Source organism: Vitis riparia, chromosome 13 (genome assembly GCF_004353265.1).
Source record: "Vitis riparia cultivar Riparia Gloire de Montpellier isolate 1030 chromosome 13, EGFV_Vit.rip_1.0, whole genome shotgun sequence".
In the NCBI taxonomy this organism is placed as follows: domain Eukaryota; kingdom Viridiplantae; phylum Streptophyta; class Magnoliopsida; order Vitales; family Vitaceae; genus Vitis; species Vitis riparia.
This window is the reverse complement of record NC_048443.1, coordinates 12,435,336-12,461,628: the sequence shown is the minus strand read 5'-3', so window position 1 is coordinate 12,461,628 and position 26,293 is coordinate 12,435,336. Positions and strand designations below refer to the sequence as shown.

The following is a 26,293-nucleotide window of genomic DNA, read 5'->3' as shown; positions in this document are numbered from 1 at the left end:
TTTTTAGTTAAACCCGAGAAAAACAACACCTAGAGCGTGGCAACTCACGCGGATTCTGCAGAGCCTCCCAAAGAAACTGATCCACTTGGTTGACAGAGTCCTCAGAAATCATCCCGGAACCGACGAAGACGACAAAACCGGAGCAGAAGCTGAAGCTGAAGCTGGTACCGAGGCATCGAGAGAGGAAGAGGAATCTTTCTTGGAGGATGAAGAGGAGAGCATCAATCTGCTCATGCTCTCGTCCAAATCAGCGACCTCCCAGGACTCAGGGGCTCCGAGATCGTGAATGTAAAACATAAGATGTTATTTGGTAATCTGATCATGATTTGCAGGCAAAGGTTGTGTTTTTTCAGCCTGGCTCAAAAATCGTGATTTAGGGCTTGTGAAATTTAAATCCAATGGCACAAAAGCAAAGCGACCCCTAGAACAGATCCAGAAAACACAGGGAGCAAAAAAAAAAAAGAAATTTTTTTTTTTCCTTGGGGTTTTGCATGGATTTTCTCGGAAATCAAACGAGGATGAATTTTCCCGGAAATCCAATGGGGGATGGATTTTCTTGGGAATCAAACGGGGGTTGCAAAAAAAGAAAATAATAACATGATTAGATTAGTACCTGCGAGGATTGAGAGTGGCAGAGGAAAATAGGGCCTTTTTAGGGATTCTCTCGTCTGGAGGGGACTTCATTGATTTTTAGATTTAGTAGAGTTAAAAAAGAAAACAAAGCATGACAACAATTTTCCTATCTTTGTATAAATAATTATTAATTATCATCTTTATTTTATTTTGATTAAATCATTACCAATTGAAATTTGGGTTTTTATAGAAGATATTTTATAAATTAAAATTAATTTAATAAGATAAATTATTAATAATTTTAAATATTTAAATAAATTAATATTAATAAAAAAAAGTTGTTATCACATATTTTTAATAAAATTTTATAAATTAAATTTCAAACAAAATATTTTATATAAATTAATTTAATAACGGGTACAAATAAATCAATTTTCATAGAAAGAGATTTCATTAAATGGCATGACCAAAAGTTATATATTACATGAATAATTCCTAAAAATATATCATTCGGGTTTAGTTAAAACTTAAAATTACACTTGAGATCCTTAAGGCTATATTTGGTTTCCTAAAAATTTGAGAGAAAATGTAAAGGAAAAAAAACAAAGAGAAAGAGTAAAAAGAAAGAAAAAAAGAAGAAAAATAAAAAATAGATTTAAAATCGATGAATTATTTTTATATGCTACTTCAAACTTATTTAAATTATTATAACTTATCAATACAAAGATTAAATAATTTGAAAAAAAAACATACATTTCTAACTAATTTTAATCATATTTGATTTTCTTTGGGTTTTTTTTTATTGGAGAACCAAATATGAGAAAATAATTTTACTAAACATTTTCTTTCTTTCCTTCGTATTCTTCGAGAATAAAAAATACCCTAAAAATATACCGAAAGCTATATATCACATTAAACAAAAGTTAAAACAAAACTATAATTTCTTTAAAATAAAAGTGGATTATTTAACAAAAACAGATCAATTCTCTTGTCAAAATTATTGAACTTCCATATCAAATTGATCCACAATGAGCAGGATTTTTATTTCCTTAAAAGCCAAGTATAATAAGTTAACTATAAAAAAATAAAATAAAAAATGGTTCCCATTCCTATTAAAATTATTTTCTAAATTAAAAAGTGAATTACTAGTGAAATTGTTTCTTTTTGAAGCCAAAATGAATTCACCAAATCATCCATCCAATGACATCCATAAAGATCTCAACTTTTGAATTGGAAATTGCAAAAAGCAATTCAGATTATGGGGCTAGTACTGCCCCAACTGAAGAATGCAAGGAGAAGATCGAAAGTACCATGTAACTTGAGATAAGATAAGGAAAATCACCAAAACATCACTGATCTTTTGTGACATTAAACATTCGAGGACAGCTATAGACAGAGCAAAATGCTTGCAATGCCATTAACCACAAGATGCAAACGGTAGCGAGAAACGTTAGAAACTGCCATGAACCAAACACGTAACGCTTCCTAAACATTATCTCTTACTAGTAAACTTCTCAATGTGATCAGGTGTCCATTATAACTGGCATGTTCCTTCTGCAAAACAGTGCTGTGGTAATTTTCTCCTCTTGGTTTCTCCAGTTTCATTTCTATTTTCTCCTTGTTGTTTGATTAACTTTTTTCTAATTCTATAAGTATCTGATTAGGTAACAACTAATAATTATGTTTGGTGATTGAATGAGAAGAGAGTTAAGCAAATCAAAGCAAGCCCCTGTTATTTGAAATATTTTTAAAGATTTTTTATTTTATTTTGATGTATCTACTTGATCTTTGGCTAGCTAGGTTCAAAATATTAGCTCAACTTCTACTTTGGAAGCCAGATTTCATATATGCATAATGGAAGTTTTGGAAGATTAATGTTATTGTACTGGTACAGCTAGCTAGATTAAGGTAGTAATTTTATTCCAAAAGCCCTTGATCCAAACTACTTCTAAAAGGACTTATTAGTTTTTAGAGCAATCTTGAAAGTTCAAGGAAGTGAAGTAGATCAAGATAAATATATAGTTTTGGATTTAATTAAATGAATAAATTTAATAATTGAATTTAACACAAAAAGGAGTTTCCAAAGTTTAAGGAAGTTTAAACTTTTGTTTACTTTGCAGTTCCTACTTTTCAACTATTCTATGTTACTTATACTTGTTTGGTTCCTGAAAAATTTGAGGGAAACTATGAAGGAAAGATGATTGGAGCCAAAATATGTGCTTCCATAGCATATGCATAATATGATTTATGCAATATAAAAAACTCAAATCATCCAACTTAACTCAAATTGATGTTAAGACCTAATTATGGATCTAACTGCTATTTTGAGCCTAATTTTAGATTTAAGGGATGAAAAAAAATGATAAGTGTAGAAGTCATTATCAACCAAGGGAGTAGAAGGGGTTAAACATTCATAATTAAGAGACCCAAGACTTGTGAACCATGAAGAGTCCAAACAAGAGTGTGATAAGCAACTTAAAATACTAGCAATGAATGTTATGAAGTGAGATAGAGGGCAAACAACCATAATGAAGGAGGTTCGAATAAAATGCAATCAAGTTCACATGGGAATTTAGAACTCAAAATTTGGCAACAATACATACTCTGACTTTGAGATAAAATTTAGAGCACTTCTCGAGGTCAAACTAATATATGTGTAGAATACTTAAATTACCTTTCAAATAAAAATTAGGCTTTGTACAACTTAACAAAAAGATGTTGGAAACTTATGAAAATTTGATGCAAAAAGTGCTAAATGTGTGCTTATAGGCTATTCACTCAAGCTAAAGTCCATGGAGTTTTCCTTAATGAAGGAAGAACAAGCTTCAAGAACAATGACTAAATCTTTAAATGTAATGATAAATGATGTTTTTAGGAGATGGTCTTCGTCATGAATTAGGATAAATTCCAATTTCCATCCAAATCTAGAATAAGTCTTAACCATATTATCTTAACTAAGGGTAATAAGTAGATAGAGCTAAAATCTAGTTTGGTAGATGGAGGAATCTGGTTTGGTAGAATTGCTCCTTATATCTAACTTCTAGCAATGCATTTGGCTAGATGGACCACTAAATTTTGCTAGCCAACTTCAATCTTTGAAGATTCTCCCTAATTTACTTCAACTCAACTGTCCATATGATTTGTTCTCAAGATTCCTAGCTCATGATTTGTTCTCAAGATTACTAGCTCATGGATGATATAAATAGCATTTTCATCTCGTTAAGAGGAGCTTTTGGTAGTCTTTTGTATTTCTTTTCTATTTTACGGTTTTTACCTTCTATGCTTTCTTTTTCTTGTAGAAACTCTAAGGTTATGTTTGTTCCCAAAATTTTTTAGGGAAATTGAAGGGGAAAGAAGATACAAAAGAAATGTAGAAGGAAAGAAAAAATGAAAAAAAAAAATAAAAAATAAATTAAAACTCAATAAATTATTTTATTTGTTACTTCAAGCTCGTTTTATTTATTTTAACTCATTGACATAAAGATTAAATAATTTAAAAATGTATAATTTTTTAACTAATTTTAATTATATTTATTTTTTTTATATTTTTTTTTATAGAACTACCAAATATGATAAAATCATTTTCTATAGTATTTTTTTTTCTTTCCTAAGTATTTTATAGAAACCAAACATACCCTAAAATCATGCTTGATTAATTGAATATAACATGTGATAGGATAAGAGAAGAAATATTATATCTTATTTTATATTTGGTTGGTATTAGGATAAGATAAGTTATCCTATCACTTATCACATATTCAATCAAACATAGGATAAGATAAATAGTATATGATATATTCCACCTTTTTTTTATATATATTCATTCTACATAGAATATGTTAATCTTATGCTAAGATATAAGATATGCATATTTTATGTATCTTAATTAATTAATTATCTTATATTACTTATTTCGAAAAATAAAAACTTTTATTATAAAATTAAATTTGAGATTAAAAAAGAAAAAATAAAAATATATTATAAAATAATATTAATACATGCATTATTTAATATATATATATATATATATATATATATATATATATATATATTCATCTATGTATAGATGTATGCATGTATATTATTTCTATGTATTGAATAACACAATATAAACGATTTTTATTTATAAAGTTTAAATATTTTAAACATGAATATACTTAAACATAAGAGAGTTTTCATTTTTAAAAATAAAGAATATTGGAATGTAATATTCTTTTTATTTTAAACATTGAAAAATAATACATATTCCATATAATTTTTTATTCATTTCACAAATTAAATATGAACATAACATAACCTAACATATCTCATTGGACATGATACCTTAGGATGTTATATCTATAGATATAATATCTCATTGGAAATCATATCCTAAGACTAATTCCAATCTTCTTTTATATTAGCAAAGGCACGTTAGCCTATATATAATAAGGGTCTTTTCTTGCTCGTTAGCGCCCTCGTACCCCTATTATATTTTTTTAGTCATAAAGGAACTAAAAGAAATTGGACAACCTTACTAAGGGAAAGATGCACTCAAGCATGTGAAGAAAGCACTTTGAGCTTCCCTTCTATTATCGAAGGGGTGCTCTATGATCAAACTTCAAATATCTCATAAAGTAGGGGCATCAAAGCTAAAGCTTATAGTTTAGGGATGCGCAAGTGCTTAATGCCTCATACAAGGGGTTAGCGCATAATGACTTTCTCTAAGAGGGGCTTACTTCTTCAAGCGGAGCTTGCTACTTTTCATTTTGATAGGAGTAGGTTCCTTCTTGTTCAGGGTCATTAGATGAGAGATCTTCCTCTGACTCCAAGAAATTGGTCAAGCGGGAGGCTACCCTCAACTCATCTCTCTATCTATAAAAAACCCCTCCCCCGAGGAGAGTAGAAGCTCTAGGATGAGTATGTCCTGGATTCTTGGATTCATTCTCGTCCTAATCCGTCATGGAATTTTCAGAATCTACCAAAACATTCTAGGAAAGGGCTTGTAATGATTTTCTCAAAGATCACAAGGTGTTGAAGTGGCAGGATAGGGGGAATCTATAGGTTTTTGTGAAAGAGATGTTCTTAATATACATCATATCATATCCTATCCTATCCCGTCAACCAAATGTAACATAAATCCTTGCAAAAACTAAGGAAATCACCTATCACCATAAGTGTCTAGCTTTCTTCAAGGTTGTGTGATGGAGGATCTTGTAGGAGAACCTATTTAGGTGATAATTGTAATGAATTTTCTTTGAAATTTAGTGAATCAATTCAAGCTTTAATCATTTAGTTCTGATTTTGGGCTTATGATTCATGTTTCTTTTGCTTCATACTTGGTTGCTGATTGCTTGTTTTATTCTCTTAATATTTAGGCAACTTAATTTTGATATTTCAATTACTTAAATTTTAATAATAGATTTAATACAATCAATAGGTTATTGGATGAAAATTGATATCAAATTTTTGAGCCCTAGATGTTCCTCATGTATAGGAGACTAAATTATATTTGGGTCATTCTTGTTGAAAATCTCCCATAAGCCACACTTAAGTATTTAGTTTTGTGTGTTTGCTTAAGAATCATGAAAAATCAGATCTTGGACAGCAGACCAACAAGTGAATCTAAGCCCTTTGTCATTTTATTAGGTTTTGAATTTCTTATGTTTTTGTTTGTTGCCATCTAACCTTATTTTGCTCTCTTTTTCAACCGAAATTGTAACCAATATCCTAACAATTTCACAAACAGCAACCGCTTGGTCATTCTCACACACTCCAAAGTGTTACCTAACCTTCACTCTCTTGGGCATGACACCCAATATTCAATGGATTATTACAATCCGAACTTTGTGCTTGGGGCTTGACATACTAGTATGAACAACTTAGTAACACAAGCAACATGCAGGTCCTTGCTCTTTGATGTTGGATATTCCAATGTTGACATGTTGATTTCCCATAAATCATATTGATAGGAGAGAGGAAAGATATGTAGGCATGTTGATTCACTAAGCCATGACCTTTGGATAAATTCAAAGCCATAAGTCATTATGACTATGGTTAGTTTCTAGAAAATCCAAGGAAAAGAAAATAAAGAGGAAAAGTTGAAGGAAAATAAAAAAAATGAATTTAAAGTCAATACATTATTTTTATATGGTTCTTCAAAGACTTATTTTCTTCTATTATATCAAGATTAAATAATTTAAAGATACTTCAATTTTCATCTAATTTTAATTATATTTTATTTTCTTTCATATTTTTTTATAGTAAAACCAAATATAAGAAAATCATTTTCCTTATTTTTTTTTTCTTTTCTTAGTATTTTCTTGAAACCAAACATAGCCTATGTGTTTTACACATGATCATATGCTTTATTTTCATATGTAATATGAATCCTATGACATGTATGTATTATTTCAAGGCATGTAATTATTCTAACACTTACTTGTCATGACTTTTAGGAATTTATTTAAAATATTTGGTTAAAATGGATGAAATAATCTCAAAATTGTGAATCTAACTATTTCCATGTTTTTTCTAAAAGTAACCCATTTTTTAATAAATACATTTTATCATTTCAAGTATTTATGTAGGTTTTCAAACAAAATGTTATTTTTATAAGAAAATAACGAGGACATTTTTGTCAAAATGAGGCAAAAAAAGGACAAAATATTAAATTTCAAAAATTGGGCTTTCATTGACCCTTTTAATCAAATAACCTAATTTATTTCTAATGTTTTAGTTAAGTAGCTTGAACCTTAGGTTTAGAGATGTGTTACAAACCGGTAGGTAAGCAATAAGTTTGATAACTACTTTTTCCAAGTATGGATTTTTGATATGTTTAATCCTTGCATTCTATATTTGTCTCTATGTCATCATTACTCAATTGTAGGAGGGTCATGTAACTAGTGGTATTTTTAGTATTATTCTTATGTTAGGCTGGATTACTTCAATTAGATAGTAAATTTTTGTTATACCAAAGATTTGTGCATTGGTACCCATTGCTTTGCCTAATATACATGATGCTAGCTTCTTTGATTTGGCCCAATAGAATTAGGTCGTGAGCCTCATTATTAAATATCTAAGGGGAAGTATTAATCATCAATTATAGTCAAAATAGGATGTGTTGAATGCTATCTCTACATTTATTTTATAAATTTTTATATTGTTAAAATGTTTTGAATCAATGATTGATTATGTATGTAAATGCATAAGTCTTTTAGGGTATGTTTTGTAGTAATTCTAGGAATCATTTGTAGTCTAAAAAGTGTTTTTGAAAAAAAAAAATAGATATTTGAAAAAAAATTAAAATACTTTTAAAAATCTATAAAATCACTTATAGTATTTTTTGAAAAAATATTTGGGGCCTATTTAATAATTGTTTTTGAAAACAATTCTAAATACTAGTTTTTTAGAATAGTTTTTGAAAATTATTTTTTAATTTTTATAAACAAAAGTTTGCTTGGAAATGTAAAATGTTTTTAATATTTTTAAATATATTTTAAAAATAATTTTATATCTAGATTTTATTTTTAATCATTTTACATGTTTGTATAATTATTTTTAAAATGCCTCAGAAACAAGTGAAAATAATATAAAATAACTAAGAATGAGTTTGATAATAATTTTAGAAAGTGTTTTTACTTTTATTAACATTTCAAAAATTTTATATTTCAAGTAATAAAAAGACTTAAAACATTTTCTAAAATCATCCTAAACGTACTCTAAAAGATATTATTTAAAAATACTATATTTTATATTCTTAAGATCAGAAAATAGAAAAATGATTTTTATTCCCAAATGTGTTTTCTATATTTTTTTGTTTTGAACAATAGAAAACTATTATAAAAAATAGTTCCCAAATAGGTCCTTGATATGCAATTCTCCTAAAAATACCTTCAATGACATTTCTATTAAAAACACTTTGAATAAAAGCACTATTAAATGCACTCTTATTTTGATAACATTTTCAAATAAGCATGGTATGGATGTATTATTTACTTAAGTCTGCTTGATCAGTCATGAAGTATTCTAACTTTTAGGTTGTAAAATGCCCATCATTAAGAAACTGTAAGAGCCTCTTCATGTAAAATAGAACCTAGGGTTTGTGAGAGAAGCAAAGTCTTGTGTGCATGTAAATTGACTTCATCTTATATTTGGATTTACATGAAAACTAATTAGTTCATATTCAAGATTAAATAGTGAAGATTTACTGAAATGATTTAAGATTGATTGATTTTGCCTTGGATTCAAAGTTGCATTCATTGAAGAGTAGATTGTGGTTCATGGAGTTGCATACCCATAGAGTTAAAATCAAATAAATAAAAGGCAGCCAACAAATACCTTATAATTAGACGTCTAAATATTAATTACTAAGCAAGCTTTTTACAATATCCATAACCAATTAGAAGACATTAATAATGGTGAAGTAATGAGATGATTAAAAGTGTGTTTGATAGTGATTTTAGAAAGTGTTTTTAACATTTTTAACACTTCAATTTTTTTATTTTTTTAAGCATTAAAGATGCTATAATAATTCCTAGAATCAATATCAAATATGCTCGAATAATCCATTTGACAGTGATTTAAGAAACATTTTTAGTCTAAAAAGTGTTTTTTTTTTTTTAATAGAAGATGTTTGAAAAATTTAGGTAACACTTACAAAAATTTGAAAAATCGTTATAGTGTTTTATGGAAAAACATTGATACATAATTCTCCTAAAAACACTTTTAGAGAAAACACTTCTACTAAAAACACTTTGAGTACAAATACTCCTAAACGCACTCTAAAAAATTAGAATACTATGGAATTATGTGATGCAAACCACTTCAAGAACTGCCTTATTCCATATAAGTGAAATGTCACACCTCATTAAGAGTGTCTTTGGTAGTAATTATAGAAAATGTTTTTAGTTTTTCTAACACTTGAAAATTTTTATCTTTCAAATGTTAAAAGGATTAAAAACGCTTCCTATAATCATTGACAAACAAACTCTAAATCCAACAAAAACAAACACATAAATACACATACATCATGACCTAATGCACATTGATCTAATAAAGACAAACACATCGAAAGAAGCACTTTATTTTCTAAGTGCTTCTTGCTAATCAAATATGACATGAACCATAAGTAGGTAGAGGGGTAGTAAAAACCTTCAATATGTTTGGAAGTCCTTTCACAATCATCTAGTATAACCATTGGTGTACAAGATGCACTTGATACATAGCACATTGTTGTTGTTCGAATATATTGCAATTGTTCCTTGGGTGCAAGATGTTATCATCATCTTCATTAAAATGAAGAAAGAGAAATACCCAGCTACCAAAGAATTATGCTGGAATTGATCCTTAACTTATTGTATTGAATAAGATTGATTTTTCCTCTATTGACTCCTTCGAACTAAAAAGGGTTTGAATGTCATCAACACCGCAATTGCCTCAACCACATTCAGTATGAAGAAAATCATCTGGTCACCTGCATATGAAGAATTGTAAGAAGTTTTCAATAAACAGGTGAAAATTAGCCTTTAAGTTGTTTGACTTTATTTATTAATTTTCTTGGATCATTCAATATCAACCCTAAACTTACTATTTTACGAAGATTTAATGGTTATGTTTTGAGAAATTATATATTACAAACATAACATGATTAAGAGAGCAAATGAGGGAGGAAAGATTTAAATACTGACAAGAGATTTTATTTTTTTTATTATGTAGCAAATAACCATTAAGAGAAGACGATGGTTTAGCCTAAGCCATCAAATGCCGAACCAATAAAAGATATGCCAAATATGGTAATTGATTCACATGACAATTGACAAACTTTCCACCTTCAGAAAAATTAATACAACCTATTGCATAAATTATCAAGAAAAAAGAGGAATTTAATGACCAAAGGAGTCCATTCCTCACACAAAAAAAATCAACAATTATTTTGTGATTTATTAAACAAACGGTCAAGAAGAAGAGTTCTTTAAAGAGGAATCATCATTTTGTAAATTATAACAAAACAAGAAGAAGAATGCTAAAGAAGAAGAAGAAGAAAAATGATAAAGCTATAATTTACAAAATGATGATTATTGTTCTACAGTATATAGGATTTCCATTATCTTGAACCCAACCTAGAACTTAAGAAGATAGCTTTATCATTTTTCATGGTCTTTCAAATAAGTAGAAATGTTGATGAATCAAGTTTCATATATTATTAAGCCTTTTCATAGTACTTTTAATTTTTTGATATTCCAATGTCGAATGGCAGGAATGTGAGGAGTATATATCAACTTGTATTTAGAGTTTTTCTTTTTAAAGGATTTGACTATTACAACTTATTGGGAAGTAAGGCTGTAATTTGGATTGGTTGATCGAATTGATGGTTAATTAGATTACAACTCAAATTAAAAATTAATCAATCTAAACCTAACCAACCCAATTTCTAAATCGAGGCCCTAATCCAATTTCATCTTTGTATGCTTAGATTGAGTCCTAGTTGGTTGGATTAAACTCGATTGATCGGATTGATCAAGTTGTATTAGTCAAAATCTATTTATAATGATTTTTAAAAACTTATATATATATAAATTAAATAATTATATAATATAATTCCAATTTGATGTTTTTCTAAACAATCTGAAAAGCAATTGAATATTATTATATAGGATAATATTTATAAAAATGCTAAATCAGGTTTAGGTTAGGCTTGGGATATTCAAACCCGAGTCTCACCCAAATTGAGCTTGTATTGAAAAAAGTTAGCCCTAGTCAAACCTTAAGTATTGAAAATGATTGCCTAAACTTATTCAAACATTGGGTTAGATTCGAATTTGGTATGATCAATCCACTTAAATTACACCCCTATTAGGAAGTAGGATGGTCGTCTAAGATGTCCTCTAATATTTGATTTGTTGGGGTATTTGTGAGATTTAGGAACCGCTTGTTCTTATTTATTATATTTTCAAACTTTTGTTATGAGGTAAATTTTTAATTGCACATTAATCCAACATCATTGGAAATAAATGAATCATTTTTAATATTTATTTTGTAGTTTTTTTGTCTTCATATTAAAGATGTGAAATTGGAAGGATAACTTCCCTTAAAATTTCTAACTTTATTTATGACTATAGTTTGAAAATTTTATCTTATTCCTTAGACCTGAAGGTGGTATGACACTCGTCTAAAACAAGGTCGTTCTATATACTCTTGCTTCTAAGAATCAGGGTCCTATAAAAGCAACAAAATCATACCTGGGAAGAAGGCAGCTCTCTGACGCCCTTGTGCCCAAGAAAAGCTACAAATACCAGCATCATTAAAAATAACCAAATGGTACAATCTTGTAGAAGGAAAAACAACTTTAAATAAAGCAATTGTTATTTAATAAAATAAATGGAATATAATTTGGATAAGATGAAATCAAGTGAAACAACATTTGGGGAAAGTGGCTAAATATGACTCCCTATCTACACTAAATCATTGGGATCAAAGCTTTCATAGGCCACTAACCCAATGCAAACCTGCAATATGAGTAGAACAACAGGATTCTTGATACAAGTTAAGGAAGGAGGGAAAGCAATAAAAAAGATGTCGATATCTAAACCTTTGTGTTAGGAAATGATGGGCAAACATGACAAGGAATCAACTAGTGTAGAAGAGTAAGACTATGCTTGGTTTTCAGAAAATTTGAGGGAAAATGTAAGGGAAAGAAAATAAAGAGTAAAAGTAGAGGGAAAGAAAAAATGAAAAAAATAAAAAATTGAATTAAAGTTGATAAATTATTTTTGTTTGTTACTTTAAACTTATTTTATTTATTTTAACTCATCAATATAAAATTAAATAATTTAAAAATGTATAATTTCTAACTAAATTTAATTATATTTAATTTTCTTTGGAATTTTTCATAAGACAACCAAACATGAGAAAATCATTTTCTTAGCATTTTTTCTTTCCTTAGTACTTTCCAAGAATCAAACATAACCTAAGAAGTCCATAATTTCCTAGATGGTTCAATGGCATCAAAAGTCAATATCTAGAGTGGATTGAAAGCAAATCAAATAAATGCTATATAATTTGTATAGGTGAATAAAAATTAGGATTTTTTTCCTTGGAAGACGTTTTATTTCTTATAGACACAACTTGTTTTAAAGTATGTATCTTGTATTTAAAAGACACAACCTCTTCCAAAGGATGTGTTTGGTGTCCTAAGACACAACCCTTCAAAGGATGTATCTAGTATTTTAAAGACACTTCTCTTCTAAAGGTTACCATCAAATTTATAAATAGGGACCTCCCTATGGCCTTTTCATTCATTTTCTCCACTCTTTCTCCTTTATTGTCATTCAAGTCCTCTTTAACTTCAAATCTAGTTATTTATCTTTTCTACCAAATATTTGGTACACAAAAGAGTACAAATCACCAAGTGATTTGCTATTTCTTATTATTTGAAGTGCTCCTATCACAAGAAAATTATCATTGTATCCTAGGAAACAATTGTCAATAAACCATAAGCACTTAAGTGAGACAAATTTGTTTAAGGACATAAAGTCAAACTCTAGCCTTAATCAACCTTATTCGTAAGTTCCAATTTTCTACTTCATTTTATTTGTATATTTATTAGACATACTTATTATTCATATATTTTTCAGTGACGTGGATAACAATCTTAAGGCCCCTTTTTAACCAAACTTCATAAGGCCTTGTCCAAGTCAAGCTCATTGGAGGGTATTGACAAGAAGAAAGGAATAAAATTATGGGATTTAATGATAGATCCTAAAATTATGGATATAAATAAGATTATATTTTATCGGTGATTATATTGAATCTTCTCACATTAGTAGTTCTATCTCTGCTTTTTTGGAACTCTCTTTCATCAGCACCTAGGACTGAGTTTTTGTCATCCTCCTTCTAGATGTAAATACATTATTAAACCATGTAAAATATTATTGTTTATTTATTTATTTTTGTGGATTACTTTTATTATCTACGATATTGACAATCAACTTCCCCGATGATTCAAAATTCATATGCTTCTCGGTCTTTGACAAGGGACAAGGTCTAACTTTTAAGCATAACAAGGATCAAAGCAAGATCTCAAAATTTTGTTTTCATTTTAATATGGAGTAAGAACAAAGTATAGCGATCCTTAAGTTTAGCTCCCAAACTATACTCCATATTTTTGCCTTCCCACAAAGATGGAGATGGGAATGATATTTCTGAGTCGTTGGGAATCCATGATGTGCTGGTATTCTAATATTCCAAAATAAATAGTGAAATAAGACTAAAAAAACTTCAGTGCAAGACCTTTTGGAACTCATTCTTTTGATTTGAACAGTTCATAACCCTGAGTAAGATCTTTTATGGATTCCAGGCATCATAGTGAAAATATAACAGCAAAATTAATGAAATGAAGAGAACACTCACATTACACCTCCTCCAGCAGGACCTGCTGCTTTGAAAAGAGACATTGTAGTCATAGTGATGCCATTTGCAGCACCTCTCTGGTGTTGCTCCTGTTGGGGCAATATGAGTGACAAGTTATCATTTTGAAAATCAAATGAAAATTGGAATGATAGAAATGAACCTGGAGAAGCCCAGAAAAGAGTATTACCACAGCTCTATTTTGCAGAATAATCAAGCCAGTTCCAATGGACACCTAATCACATTGAAAATTTTTTACTAGTAGGAGAGACATTACTAATGATCATTTGATTTGCCTACCTACAAGAGAATATTCAAGTTGTAGATCAACTTACAGATAATACATTCTTCATTGCCGATGCACAATTCAATGCCAAAGAGAGGCTGAACCCAGAAAGCATGGCTATAAGAGGGTAAATTGCCAACAGAGGTATAGACAAAACCTACATATTGGTAATAGCATTGTATGCAGAAAAAATATAAATGAATATGCAAGAAGATATTAATTAGTTGAAAATAAAGAAAGAGTTTATTGAATGTTCCAAGGTGTGGGAAACATACACCGGCAATGCGACAGATGATGATGGGCCCAAGAAGCTTCTCCAAATATGGATAGAGAGAAAGTTGGAATACCAAAACCCCAAAACCTAAAAATTTAATAGATGCCAGCAACTCAATGTCTTGAATACATATCAGATAATACACTATTCACACAAAAAAAAAAAATAAAGATCTCTAGGTGCACCAATTCAACTATAAGATATTGCCAACATCTTAAAAGAAATGGTTAAGCTATATTTGGTTTCTAGAAGTACTAAGGAAAGAAAAAAAAATTAAGAAAAATAATTTTCTCACCTTCGGTTTTACTATAAAAAATACAAAAGAAAAACAAATAAACTTAAAATTAGTAAGAAACTAATATATTTATGAATTACTTCTTTATATAGAAGACTTAAATAAGTTAAATGAGTTTCATGTAGGATATGAAAATAATTTATTGACATTAAATCTAATTTTTATTTTCTTTTATTTTTTCTATCCTATTTTTTTTTCTCTATTTTTTTTTTCTGCATTTTTCCTCAAACTTTCGAGGAACCAAACATAGTTTTAGAGTATCGTCTTGCACATTGCTATAAGCATCATCAAATGCGTACTTCTACAAGACTTACTTGAGACCAATTTTCTTCCAAATTCAACATTGGGTTCCATGAGTACATAATGCTTGCATTGTCTCAATTTCTATTTCGGTTTAGTTTTATATCATTGTTATGTTTCTTCGTATAGAGATTCCTGTAAAGAAAACTTCTTTTTGAGTTCTTAAAGGAAACAGAATTCCTCATCCATAACAAACTAAGTTTGGTGACTCAATTATAAAACAAATAGGATGAACTGCCTTCAAGTGTTTTAAAAAGTCAGTGGAGATGTGTGTGTGAGAGAGAGAGAGAGAGGAAAACACCCGTCAGAGCAAGAAACATGTTTTGCCTCTCTTGCATATGTTTACTTTCTTATTTCATTTTTGAGACAAATAATCTCCTAATTATGGGTGCTTTGCTATCTCAGTCATGACTTTATCTCTCCAGCTGATCAGCCAATACAAAGGGTGTAAAAGATTAGGGAATCATTTCTGTTTTGCTTTCCCATTACAAAGGTGGATTCCTTTTCTGGTAGCTAAAATGTACTGGCTTTCAATTTAATTGTCAAGCTTCTGATCATGCAAAGCATAATAGAGTTCCTTATTCAAATAAAGGCTTAGCATCTTTATTACCATTCTTATACCTTCTTATTAATTCCACAATTCATTTTGTGGTACCATGGTCTATTACCTTGAGAAGAAAGGCAGGATGATGCTGCAAGCAGCAAGAATCAAAGTTGTAGGCGCTCTCTAGGAGGCATAATTATAAAACCAAGATTATAAACTGATCCAGTTCCTATCATTCTAATCATTGATGATTTGAGTATTATTTTGAGCAAGTTATTATTCCGATTCTTCTTTCAATATGACATCTCAAACTTTGGAATTCATCACTTGATCTCATCCTAATATTGTGCATATGTATCCTTTTTAATAGAGCAAAAGCACTATCATACTTCATGATTTTAGCATCAAACTGACAACAAACAACTCACATCCCTCTCACTTTTCTTCCTCTTTTAGTTTTTTTTCTTCTTTAATTAAGCAATCTAGAATCAGAACCCATTTACATATTCTCTCACGAGGAAAAAAGAAGCCCTTAAAAATCAATCTGATTGAATTTATTTGAGCATGAACATCAGCATTTCCATAGGCAAAGAAGGAACAAGCAAAAATTCAGTCCATGAATGTGCTTCCCAAGCCTCATGGTAGGAATGCTGAATGAAATTCTTTCCAGCCAATTTTGATACCTTAAGCATGGATAACCAGATAACAGTATACCTGAGATTGCAAGAACTACACCTACATCATCCGTTGAATAGCTCAAACCCCCATATTTTCTAGGACTGACAGCCCATAATGAGAATATCTGCAGAAGAAAATTTTAGTTTCATATCAGATATAAGCAAATTAGATTAAGATTCAATGTCAATAAGCAGTAGTAAAGTGGGAGCCACAATTTGAGATGGCCGAGTCTGTATTCATTGTTGGAATAATGGTGCCAATGACAGAAAAACATGTAGCCAAAGGATGGGTTGGGTGGCAGAAATAACATCATGGCAGCCATGATATGGTGGTAGACAATGTGATGACAAAAGAGGTGATGATGGTGGTAGCAAAAAATCCAAAATCTGGTAGAGGATTTAGTCATACAAAAGAGATTGAGTTCTCCGCCATTGATTGAACAGCATGAGATTCTAAGGAATCAAGCTACCACACTACAATTGTCAAAGTAGATATAAACATAAACTATGTACACTGTTCAATTCAAATACCTTTCCAAAGTTGGTTAAAATTTTCACTCATTTTTTTATCATTAAACATATAAAATTGAAAAGAATCAATTAAAAAAAATTCATTCCTCTGAGATATCAAACATAGAGATTATAATGAAGCTCTGCATTTATGTTCCCTGTTTATAAAAAGGACCAGAAAGTAACACTGGACAAAGTGTGTAATAAGAATGCATTTATTTCACAATTATCTAGTGTGGATGTCCCTAAGAATACACAGGAAGCTCTAAGTGTTTCAAAATGGAAGAGGCTGTCTTTGAGGAGATGAAGGCTCTAGAGAAGAACAACACATGGGAAAAGGTGAATTTGCTTGAAGGAAAGACGTCGATGGGGTGTAAATGGGTATTCATGGTAAAGTTTAATTCTAATGGATCTTTGGAATGACATAAGTTAGGTCAGTGGCTAATGGTTTTACACAAACTTATATGATAGATTATCAAGAGACCTTTGCTCCAGTTGCCAAGTTGAATACAATCCAAGTACTACTTTCTATAGTTGTAAACTTGGAATGGTCCCTACACTAGTTAAATATTAAGAATATGTTTTTTAATGGCAATTTAAAAGAAGTCTTCATGGATGCTCTAGTGGGTTTTTCAGGAAAGCTTTGGAACCAAAGTATGCAACTTGAGGAAGTCTTTATATGGTCTAAAGTAGTCTTCGAGAACATGGTTCGAAAGATTTACAAGGTCGGTCAAAAATCAAGGCTAGAGTCAAGGACAAATGGATCATACAATGTTCATGAAGTATATTGGAGGAGGTAAGATAGCCAATTTGATTGTGTATGTAGATGACATCATCCTTATTAGAAGTGATGAAGTCGAGATAATAAGATTGAAGAAACGCCTTGCAACTGAATTTGAGATTAAAGGCTTAGGGTCCCTACGATATTTTTTGGGAATAGAAGTCGCAAGATCAAAAAAGGGAATCATAGTCACAAAGAAAGTATGTTAATTTACGTTAGAGAAACCAAGCAGCTGAGGATACAAACCAAGCAACACCCCAACAAATCCAAACCTCAAGTTTAGAGAAACAACCAAGGGAATGCCAGTTGAAATTGGAAGGTACCAATGACTTGTAGGGAAGTTAATTTGCCTTCCACACACAAGGCCCGACATAGCATTTTCAATCAATGTTGTGAGCCATTTAATGAACTCACCATACAAGGAACATCTTAAAGCCGTGTACAAGATCCTAAGATATTTAAAGAGTACACCCAAAAAATGTTTATTGTTAAAGAAAAGTTATCAAAGAAGTGTAGAAGTATTTACAGATGTAGACTAGGGAGGTTAGGTCATAATAAAAGATCAACTTTTGGTTATTGTGTCTTTCTTTGGGCAATCTTGTTACATATGGAGAAGCAAAAGGCAAAATATGGAAACAAAAAGTAGCGTAGAGGCAAAGTTCAGGGTTATGGAAATGGAGTGTGTGAGATATTATGGTTGAAAAGAATTCTTGAAGAGCTTAAGTTAAATTTAGAACCTCTTATGAAATTGTTTTATGACAATAAGGTAGCAATTAGCATAACAAAAAATCCTATTCAACACAATCGTGTGAAGTATGTTGAGATTAGTAGACATTTTATTAAAGAGAAACTTGAAAGTGGCATTATTTATATGTCATTCATCACCACATGACAATAGATAGCAAATGTTCTAACTAAGAGTCTTTCTAGACCAGGGTTCAAAACTCTAGTCAGCAAGTTGGACATGATAAACATCTATGCGCCAACTTGAGGGGAAGTGTAGAAATATTAGGATTGTTTGTTAAAGTTCTTATTTTATTTTCAAATAAATCTGAATTGATTATATTAATCAAATTTGGAATTTCAGATAAGGTTAAAGTTGTTAGGTCCTAGATTTGTAGTTTTTTTTTGTTACATAGTTAATATTCAAACCTTAGCCTATTTATTCCCATGTAATTTCATAATTGTTTAATAAAAAGAATATCCCTTTTTCTTCTCTATTCTGCAAGGAAAGTAAATGCTTATAAGCATGTCAAGGTAGAGGTGTTCAATGGGTCAGACCGCCCATTTTGGCTTATGCCCTGGCACGACCTAGATACTATAGTGAGATGGGTCAACACAGCCCAAAGGAGTGGGTCGTGTTGGGCCTAAGAAGACGTCCGATGTGCCACTATGTCGGCCTACTATGCCGTAAGTCATGTCGGCCCACTTGGCCCTTTCAAAATATTACTTTTTTACTTTCTACTTTTTCATTTTTTATTACATGTCAAATGTTTATAATACCCCTCTCAACAACTATATAACAACTAATTTGAGGGGTAAAAAAGTAAATCAATAGTTATTTTTACATTTTTCATGTTAAATGTTTATATTACCCCTCCTAACAAGTATGTAATGATTAGTTTAAAGGATAAATAAATAAATCACTCATTGTTAATATTTTATATTAAATATCAATAATATCCCTCTCAATAAATATATAACGACTAGTTTTAGGAGTAAAAAAGTAATTGATTCACCAATAATTCTCTATAAATACCCCTCATTTTAATTCTTTCTCATACAAATCTCTATTCTCTCTAATCTCTCTTTCTACAATCTTCTTAGTTTTAATTCTCTACAAATGCTCCAATTCAAGGCTTTAAGTTATCTACTATCCACAAGTTTTGATTAGTTATAAGTTCTTTTGTGCTATCTACGAACTCTACAAGTGGTCATCATTACAATTCACAAGATTGAGGTATTTACATTTAGTTATTTCATTTATTTATTTTAATTCTATAATTTCATTTAATTGTTCTCTTCCTTTTACCTTATTTTTTTCTTCTAAAATTAAAAATGGATCTTCGTCACCTAGACCTTGAAAACCTTGACTTTAGTATTGATGAATGTAACGAATTTAATCCTTTTGAAGATGAGGAGATTCCCACCCCCTCTAGTGTCCCTCCCTCTAACCTTACCCAACCCAATCCCATAGGTAAAAGACCTAGGGCTAGTAGACGCACATCTGTAGTATGGAATCACTTCACTATAATAAATAGACAAAATACAAAATGAGAGGTAGAAAATCTAGCAAAATATAAATATTGTCAAAAAACATATAGTTACAAAGCTAGTGGTGGCATAAGTCACCTTAGAAGACATGCTGAACAATGTACCAAAAAACATGGTGCATTAGACCCTAGGTAATCCCAAATAAGTCAAACTAAATAGGATCTAGTGCATCTTCAATGTCCCCTTTTATATACAATTAAGAATTCATGAGAAAAGGGTTAGTTGGAATAGTATCTAGTGTGAGCCTTCCATTGACATTTGGTGAAGATCCTAGAATTGTACATTTCATGCAAAAGTATGTCCAACTAGCATTTCATAAAATTCCTAGGACTACTCCTCATAATGATGTAATTAAATGCTACAAAAAGGAAAAACAATTAATAATTGAAGAGTTTAATAATCATAGTAGTATTGTAACTGTGACCTTAGATATATGGACTAATCAACGTAATGACCCTTTTACATGTGTGACAACACATTATACAGATTCAAATTGGAAATTAAATAAGAAAATATAAAGTTTTTGTGAAATATTTCATCCTCATGATGGACCTATCATATATGATTCTTTGACAAGTGTTTTTAAAGAATATGGCATATAAAGCAAAAGTTTTAGTATTACCTTTAATAATACTTCAAACAATAAAAGTGTCATAAATTTATTTATAAGAACAATCAGAGAAGGTCCACTAAATGAAATATTTCATGTGAGATGTGTTTGTCATATAATTAATTTAATAGTAGAAGATGGTTTAAAATTAATATCACCCTCATTGGAGGCTATTCGGTCTACTTTACGATTTCTTGATTCATCTAGCAAATTACAAGAATTTTATGCTTTATGTAAATCAATAGGTTTGAAGAAGAGAAAATTCCATCATGATGTCGTTCATCATTGGAATTCTACCTACCTAATGTTAAAATCTTGTGTAGGATATCATAATGTACTATCAGATTATATCAATAGTAAGACATGTGAAATTAAAATAACTTCGGATCATTGGGTCAAAGGTTTTTGTTTTTTAAAATTCTTGAAGGTTTTTTATGATACTACTAACATATATTCTGTTGTATATACTCTTACATCTTGTATAACACTTAGATGTATTTGCAACATGAGTGATGTGTTTCAACAATATAAGGAATATCCCCCTTTTAGTGAAATATGCGTACAGATGGATTTTTTTTTTTTTTTTTTTTTGAAATATTGGAAAACTATTCCACCACTTTATTGTTTAGCTACTTGTATGGATCCAAGGGTTAAGGTTGAAGGTTGAAGATGTAGAAAACATTTTAAATTTTATAGCTACTTGTATGAACCAACCATTCGAACTAGAGGGTAAGATATACGAACAATTGAACAACTTATATAAATATTATGAGAAAAAATATGGTAGTGCCTCTTCAAGTACTATAACTCCGTCTACATTTAGAAATGATTCATTCTTTATGCAATTAGCTAAGGGAAAGCGACAAGTTGGTCCTTCAAGTAGGTGTGATCTTTCAAAATATTTTAGATACTAATTATTGTTCATACATATCCCCTAATGAAGTAAAAAGTTTTGATATTATGAAGTGGTGGAAATCTCATGAATCCACTTATCATGTGCTATCTAAAATGGCACGCAATCTACTAACCCCATCGATGTCTATTGTACCATTGGAATATGTTTTTTCTATAGTTGCAAATATAATAGGAGATAACTCTTGCAACAAAGATGCTAGAAGCTTTGATATATTTGAAGGATTGGGAAGATGGACGCATAAGACTCCAAACTTTGGAAGATGAACTTAAAAAAGACCTCAAGAAATTGGATCTCAACACAAACAATGATGTTCAAGAGATTGATGATGATTGAAGATGAAGAACGAGGATGAAAAAAGAAGAATGAAGATTGAATAAGAAGACAAAAGTGAATATGATAATTGAATATGTTGTTCATTTCTTTTAAATCTATTAAATGTAGCTAATTTTTAAAGGTTGAGTAATGCATATGATTGATAGTTGGGTGGGCGCCAACCTAGTTGGGATGGTACTCAAACTATAGTGATGCAATTCTCACCTTTATTTTCTTCCTATTTTTTCATGTAATTTGTTGAAATATTGAATAAAAGAATTATTTTTTATTATTTTTTTATATTCCATTATTTTAAATTTATTGTTATTTTGATTAAAAAGAAAAACCAATTGAAATATAATTTTTTTACTATTTTTAAAAAAATTAATATTTCTATAATTTACAATTACAAACTCGATAAATATAAATATATGAAAATAAAAATTCTGATTATTAGAGGTGTTTAAAGAAATTTCATTTCATAATAAAAAAATTTAAGACAAAATGACTTAAAAAATTAAATTTAAGGCCCCGGCACGACACGACACAACATAGTCATGTCTGGCCGTGTTGGGCCACCTATTAGTATGCATGGGCCGGCCATCCCAGCCCGATTTTAAAGTGGGCCATGCTGGCCCGACACGTTGGCCCGTTATGGCCCGGTAAACATGGACACCTCTGTGTCAGGGTTCACCAAACAGTCACAGTAAGCAAATGAAAATAGCCCAAGCTCACTTCACAAGCTCGGACTAACAAGAAGTTAAACAATGAAGCCTGCAAAGCTGTGGACTGTACTGCACAATATAGTAAACACAAGCTTGTTTGATTCCTCAACCTGTATGGGTTGTAGGGCAGCATACACAGAGCAACTCTCAGCTAAATTTACAGAAAAAGGAAAAGCATCTATGGATGAACGTGTGCAAACATTTAGATTATAACGAGCCCAAATATAGAAATATAGAAACAAGAAAAGTAGATGGTGAAAGGTCCTCCCAACCCAAACTATTTAGTCATAGGCCAAGTTCAATTGAGTGAAATTATCCAAGAAAAGAGTAACATGCAAATCAACCAAAGGAGTATTCCAACAGCTGTAGCAGCTCCACCAATCCCTCATTCCACAACATTTTCTAGTTAGGCCAGAGGGAGAGTTTTCGCATCAAAAAGAAAAAAAATGTCTAATATTCTATTTATTCAGTAATTGTTTGTATGCATGCGGACAACATAAACAATCAAGTAATGGGCTCCAAACTAGAGATTTATTTTGTGAATCCATTATCATCAGAAACTGTAGATTAAGAAATGTTCCAGAATCTGAAGCTAAGTGAGAGACATACCTCCGAGTAAGCCATATCATGAAGTGAGAAAACACAGTAAACAATGATAGAAGACATCAAGGGCCAATTCTTTATGAGGCTTTTTTAGAAGTTGGTTTGTTTGCCTCAATTTCGTTTACTGTTTCTTCTGCATTAAACCCACAGAATGGAGCTTCCAAAGCATTGTAAGATTTTTTTCTTAATTTGTCGTTTTCATTGTGTGTGTGCAGCGTTTCCTGCGTTAGGCCAGAGATTTGGATATCAAATGCAGTAAATAGGCATCAATAGCATAAAGAAGTGATTCCATGAACATGCAACTATATATACAACAGAAATATTCAGGAAATTTGGATACAGATTGACAAAAAGAAAAGGGTTACAGTGCAACTTCGTAAAATTCAAGAATCAAAGAATTTCAAAGTGATGCATTGGCATAAAGATAATAATAATAAGAAGAATATGCATTGATTGTCATTAACATATTCTGTTGTGCTTAACCAGAAAAAGAACTTAGAAGCTACATAAGAAGAATAAGAACAGCCTATATTTTACAGGTTGGTAGTCAAGAAATCTGAAAGAAGATAATATACAACAGTTTCATTTAGTAAGACTAAAAATCTTAATGTGCCAAGCAAAATTCCAAACCCCAATCTAAGTTACAGGGGAAGACTAAAAATGATGAAACAATGGCTAGATAGCGCTTGAAGATGCATGTTTAACACAATGTTGAGCTATGTGGATTGGAAAGGCAAAAAAGTGGTTACATTCACAAACCAAATAATATATCACCCTAAAAGAGGGAATATAACTGGATGACAAGATGGAGAGCACCAATTAATATCATTTTTGGTCAGGAATTACATCATAATCAATAAATATTAAGAAGGTACATTGTGATAAAACTGGAGTAAAAGATCTAGATTCATTTACTGTTAGGATGCATACAAATCAGAGCAAAAGGTTATATGAGAAGTAGGAGAGTAAAGTCCTAGCTGAAAGCATCATGCATGGTTGCATATCTGCTTTCTGCCCTTCTGGTGAATAGAATGCTCAAAATCATGGTCAGTGTTCTAATACAGTCTTCATGCCAAATGAAGCCCCAAAAGCTTCTTAAAAACTCTCAGGTCATTTCAATAATGTATTTGAATGATGTTCTTTTTCCAGTATGGAAATTTACATCCATCCTGACAAGTGAGGAGAATACTACTTAAATCAAGTTCTGTTGGTAATACATGAAGTGACCAAGGAACTGAACTGATTGAGAAACCTACCTGAAGCCAGCAACAGGCAATAGTTATCCCAAACGCATAAACAGATGTGCAAAGGCAGGGCAAGAAGTATGGGAATCTGCATCAAAGATTCATGTTCTGTAACATCAAATACACCAAAATCCAAAGAGCAAGAGAAAAAAAAATGATACCATCATCTAAGGAGGCAAAGATCTATTTACCTTCCAAATATAGATTCTTTGGAGAATATATTCGGATACTTTTCAGCAGGCTGAATTAATAAAATCATCCAGGAATATCAAACCATTAGTTATGTTATCAAATTTACTGAAAGGAAAACAAAAACAGAGAAAGTACTTGAGAGACACAAAGAAGCAAACTTCAGAGACACAAGGAGGGGTAGCAGCAACTTCTAATTGGTGGTACAAACAAATATGGACATTTCATTAGTACTTCTTATCTACTCTTAGGAACCTTTTAGCTACAATTCTCACAAAAAACACATTTTTTGGCCATTGATTAGTGTGTTTAAGGTGCTTATGGCTTATCTATTGCCTAAGTATGTTGTTATTCCCTCACTTTTTGTATTTGAACTGTTTTCTTGTTATTGTCAGGTTTTTGGAGCTATTTTGGGTGGAAATATTTATGAATCAGGTACCATGGGAGGAGCCAAGAAGGTTGGAGGGAGAAGGACTTGAAGAATTGATACAAAAGTGATGGAATTTGGAGTTGGTGGGATGTGCAAAAGCAAGGCATACACACACTTAAGCCAATGCAAGAATTTTGGATAATTGAGCACAATGAGTGAACACAGAGGAACACAAGACTTTGTGTATGTAAAGGCTTTGGCATCCAAAAACCCAATGCATATAGCCTACGCATGGAATCTGCGAAGGTAACATCACCACACTCTTTCACATTACACATCCACATTCAAGTTCTACATATAAACTCAAGCTCAGCAACCCTGCACATGTCTCAAGCATAAGAGCATGTGCACATGACTGTGTAGCTCCCTTCAGCATTCTTCTGTAGTCTGTACACATCCTGAAGTCTAGTCAAAGCCATATACGAACATATTAGTTCTTTAACAGCCATTTTATTTAGGCACAAGGCCCAAAAGCTGACACATGGAATTGATTGATTAATTGAATTTTGGGGATTTTTCTCTTCAAATTGTCTCGAATGCAAACTAAGTAGATTCATTAAATTCTTAAAGCTAGATTTGATGAGATCAAATAGTTGTATTGTGTGAATAATTGGAAGATGATTAAGATGAATTGAATATGTGGTTTAAATTGATCTTTTGGATTAGATAATCTAATTTGAAGAGAAATTAGATCTAGACTAAAACTAAATCAATTGGTTTAAATGATAATTTAGTTTTTAATTTAACTTAATGAAAAATAGATCTCAATACTTATTCACTATAGAGATTGTTTTCTAAAAAATCCTAACTCCGAGAGTTTCTTTTCCTTATTAATTTCCTTTTATTTTACATTTTATTGTTCCTCTCAATTTGAAATCATTGTTATTTTGAATTTTTATCATGAATTGTTAATCAAATTTCACTTGACCACAATCATTTCTTTTCCCCTAATTCAAGTCTTAATTACAGAAAATAATTCATCCCAGTGGATGACACCTAAGACCGCTATACTACCGTAACTTTTGCGAAAAACCCTTTTTGATCGGGCAAAAGTTACTTTAGCATGGAATACCCTATAAGAAAGTCCAATGAACCAAAGGTTTCCAGAACTTCCGTCTGATGATGATGATGATTTTGGAGGGGGTATGGAAGATTTTAATGACATAATGATAAGGATATAATGATTAGATGCAAAAGCCATAGGCTGAGAGGGAAAAGGAATCTGAGGAAAATATTGATAAAAGAACTGAGGCTGCTGAGATTGCCAAAGAGACTGATGATGCTGCTGAGGTTAATATTGCTGAGCAGATGGATGTTGAAGAAACAACTGAATAGAAAGGAGAGAAATTTGTTGAGATGGATAT

At 30.8% G+C, this 26,293-nt stretch overlaps 2 pseudogenes; one reads left to right on the top strand and one right to left on the bottom strand.

The window, feature by feature from the left end:
• Positions 1 to 1,831: 1,831 nt before the first annotated feature.
• On the top strand, positions 1,832 to 5,590 carry LOC117928325 (annotated as a pseudogene).
• Positions 5,591 to 9,621: 4,031 nt separating this feature from the next.
• LOC117927597 overlaps positions 9,622 to 26,293 on the bottom strand; it is a 28,524-nt pseudogene continuing 11,852 nt past the window's right edge.